Raw genomic sequence first — 4,340 nt, forward strand, 5'->3', positions numbered from 1 at the left:
AAAACAGCACAGTATAAACCAGAACAAAATCTAACAGCAGAGAAAGCAACAGTGCAAAAGATCTAGAAAGCACTAAAAACACTTTTTCTAAAAGGTCCAGGAGAATAACAAACAGTGATGGTTGGTGCCCTTCCAGATTGGTGGGGCAGAATCCTGGGAGTCCAAATAGTAGATGGAGCCAGAGCCAATGACAGGCAAAGCAAATTAATTCCCGTTCTGTCCCCATCCTCCTCCCTGCTGAGTTCTACAGGGGCAACGCTCAGACTAAAGAAAAGAAAACTAACAGCCGGAGCCACCCCCTGGATTGTATGTAAGTAAGTAGGCAGACAAGTGGAGGCTGGCTGAGGGCAGAATGAGTTTGGTGGGACACTGCCTCACTTGCCCTAATGGACCAACCTCCATTGATAACAAACATCTTCACCTGGTGCTCACCTTGCCCCAGCACTGTGGCCTTAATCGGAATCAAAGCTGCCCACAGTAGTAATTGCTAGGGCTGTGCATAGACCCACCCCCTATGCTCCATGGCTCCAATCTGGAGGTGGGGCATCAGGCTAACCTGCCCTGAGTCAACTCTGGGACCACCCACCCCTGCTCAGAGCTACTCCTGAATAAGTTCATGGGGCGGGGCTCATGTTTAATTAGGGTAAAAAACCTGCAGGGAAGTCCCTTGTAAAACATCACACACCCCCTCGGAGGATCACTGCCTCTACTCATCAGGCAAGATGGAGAGTGGTGGCTGCCTCTTCTTCCTGTCTGACGCCCAGTCCCCTGACAGCCCTGGATCCCTCTGGGTCATTGAATCTGACCCGTAGTGATCCATGGCTGTCAGAACCTGACTTGGCCGAGGCCCTAACACATCTGAATGGCTGAAGCTGGTGCACATCCCTAGTATTTTCTCTTTTTAAAAAGCCACAGGAGATATGACCACAGATTTCCTGGCTATCTTGCCTAGTGGCACCCCAGCATTTTGTCCTTGAGATGCCAACAGCAACACCATTTCAAGTTGTGGTCGTGGGAGAATATGAGATCTCTCTCTCTTTCTCTCTGTGTCAGTAGACACAAAGGGAAAATTCATAGTAAGGCTGAAAGCTCTGCCCTTAAATATTATTGTTATATACCTTCAAGTCGATTATGACTTATGGTGACCCTATGAATCCTCTGGATGTATTCATAGGATTTTCATGGTAAGAGGTATTTAGAGGTGGTTTACCATTGCCTTCCTCTAAGCCTACGGCATCCAGTATTCCCAGGTGGTCTCCCATCCAAGTACTAACCAGACCTGACCCTGCTGAGCTTCTGAGATCAGATGAGATTGGGCTTGTTTAGGGCAGTATGGCCGTAGGCCCCTGCATATATTCAAGATTAAACTGGGAACAGGCAGCATGGGTTTTGTGTGTGTGTGTGTGGGTTCATTTTTATGGTTAGGCTGCAATCCTAACTCCATTTACCTGAGAGCAAAGCCATTGAATTTGATAGGACTTACTTCTGAGCAGATGTGGTTAGGCTTGGGCTGTTTTTCCTTTTAATAACTCTTAATAACCAGAGATAGGAGTGCTCCTGAAGATCACATAGGGAAAGTCTACTTCCCCATGCTTCTTACATCGCACTCATGTCCCTCCATCTGGGATTAGGAGGCAGCCTTTCAGGGCAGAGGGCATGACACTCCTGTATGGCTGAGTCCCAGCACCTTTTGCTTTTAGAAAGGAAGTACAAGCAGCACAATCCAGTAATGAACAGAAGCACTGAGAGATGCAATATAACCTCACGTGATCCGGCCCTGTTATTGATAAAAGGTGCCTGTGGACACACAAGGTCAAAGGAGTAGCTCAGAAGCAGACCAGGGTCACTGTGCAGGCAGGAGGGACCTCTTAGAATTACACTTAATTTAGCTGCAATCAGGCCATAAGCAGATGACAAACAGGAAATGTATCTTTAGGGACAATATGAAATAGTATTGCTGTCACCTTGAATGAGAAAAGCCAACATTTTTTTAAGCAGCGGCACATTTAAACAGCCCGCAGGGTCAAACTCTGCTTCCTATAGCCCTTTGATAACTCCGCTGATAGTGGTGCCTGCACTATAAATACCCTCAATCAATAAGGCTCTATCGCTGCTGAAAGCAGGCATGTTCACATATCACAGCAGATGGGAAGGGAGCAAATAATATTTGTCTTGCCTTTCAAATTGATTTCCTGTTTTGAGCGAGGGAGAGTGTGTCCATATGTTAATCAGATCACTAGGAGAGATAGCAAAGTTCAGGTCAACAGCCCATCACTTGACGTGCCATAAAAGCAGAGGAAGAAAAAGGGCCTTTCATGACCATAAGGGATCCCTGAAAGGAGAAGTTTTAGAAATGGCAAAGGGGGATGTGAGATGAGTGGCCTCCCTGGGCCCAGTGAGTGCTGCCCTGGAAGACACCTAATTTCCGCTGAAATACATTTTGGCCTCTGGGGAGGTCGAAAGCTGGACTGAATTCATGACCATTTCACTGTGACCTTGGAAAAGCCACAGTCTTAGGTTGATTTCAGAAGTGATTCAAAAGTTGTTGTTGGGTGCCTCTAGTATCTTGCGGGAGGCATTCAAGCACACACTGAAACTTTGAGCTTGCACATTTAAAGTGGATTCAAGTAATCTGGGTTCCTCCAGACTGGTGTTTGTGTGTGTGTGTATTCTGCAACATGTCATTGATGCAATAAGAGTGCATTAGTGGTGGATTTATACTGGACTATCCACACATCTTTCCACTTTATTAGTTGTTCAGTGATGCTTCCTGAATGTTACTGCATTATTGCCATCTGGAGGGGCACTCTTGCCCTATAGTGCAACAAAAGTGAGATAAAAAAAAAAAAAACTGAACATTTGTGATTTAAAAAAGATACAGGATTTCTTCAGGAAGTTATGGGGCACGTACTAACTGGAAATGAAGCTGTATGTCCGCCCCAAAACATTTGCAGGCGCAAACAGGATTGAAAGCGGGATCACGTATAACCGTCCTGTTACCAACGTGAACACAAATAATCATGCATGCACAACAAAAATACACCCTAGTGCAACAAACCTACTTTTTTCTTTTAAAGGACTTTTTGTGGATTGGAAAGTGATGGGGAAATGCATTGAAAAGTGTAGGATTAATGAATGACAAATGGGAAGATGTGTCTAAAGGCCCTGCAAGCAAATGCAGGATGAATGCTCTTTGTTGTATGACCACCATAAACAAATCAGAACAAATGCTCAGTAAAGACTAGACATAATCTAACCTCCACATGAGCTTTGTGCAAGCAAATAGGGTGAATGCTAAATAAACAGGTTGTCTGGAAAAGCCCACCCCCCTTTTTAAAAGGTCTAAACTCCATGTGCTGTGGAAGATCACTGACTGAGTCTTCTGTAGGGGATGGGTGAGAAATTCGATTTAGTTTGCATTTCAAGCCACATCTATCAAATTTGCACTTTCTGAAACTATATGAGAACCTAAACACAGCCATCCTTAGAAATTCACACTTATTTCTATTTTGCAATGCAGTTCACTAACCAATGTTGACAAAAATGCATATGCTAGGGGAATGTGTGCATAAAAATGAATATATGAGTGAAAATAACATAAAATGCTAGAAAATAACAAGAAACTGCTTGCATAAATGTGTACATTAGTCAAAGCTGCCCTCAAAATATGTTTATTAGGAGAAATTCACTCTAAAATGCTAGAGGATTTTCATGAGGATTTTTTAAACACATATTGATGAAGAAATGTGAAGAACAGATGTTAAGATTGGAAAAATGAGATACCAAGAGAACTGAAATGGACAGAGCTTTCCATTCCTAGTCTGTTGATGTCTTTGGCTTTTCTTCAGATCAGCTTTGATGGGCACTAGGCTTCTGGATAGGGGATGTTTGACCCTTTCATCTCTGTTGGTTTTTGACTCCAGTTTAAACCATCCCCAGGAGCTGAGGAGGACCGGCAACAAGACTTGGCATCCTCAGGCAGCTGCTGGGATCCCAGGATCTCTGCTGGGTCTATCAGTGCTGCTGCTTGCCTTGGGCCTGGGCCCTCTCAGTTTCCCATCTCCCCAGGCAGCAGTGGGAGGTCACCATGCTGACATCCCTACAATGGCACTGAGCAACACTACATTCATTGGGGCATTGTGGGACTGTCACAATGGTAGGGACCTGCTTTTATTGTAGCTGTGCTGCAGCTTGTGACTCTAACATTTGCTCACTGCAACAGCTTTGAAGTACAGCATTTTATTGTAACTGTGATTATTTTAATTTATTTTTATCTTGTAAGCTGCCCAGATAATCTCTGCTATAAGATAGCCTATACATAGTTTCTCTCTCTCTCTCTC

At 44.2% G+C, this 4,340-nt stretch overlaps 1 pseudogene; it reads right to left on the reverse strand.

Moving 5' to 3' along the window:
- Positions 1–1,225: 1,225 nt before the first annotated feature.
- LOC133378499 (5S ribosomal RNA) lies at positions 1,226–1,344 on the reverse strand (annotated as a pseudogene).
- Positions 1,345–4,340: the final 2,996 nt, after the last annotated feature.

Source organism: Rhineura floridana, chromosome 2, assembly GCF_030035675.1.
Source record: "Rhineura floridana isolate rRhiFlo1 chromosome 2, rRhiFlo1.hap2, whole genome shotgun sequence".
Taxonomy (NCBI): domain Eukaryota; kingdom Metazoa; phylum Chordata; class Lepidosauria; order Squamata; family Rhineuridae; genus Rhineura; species Rhineura floridana.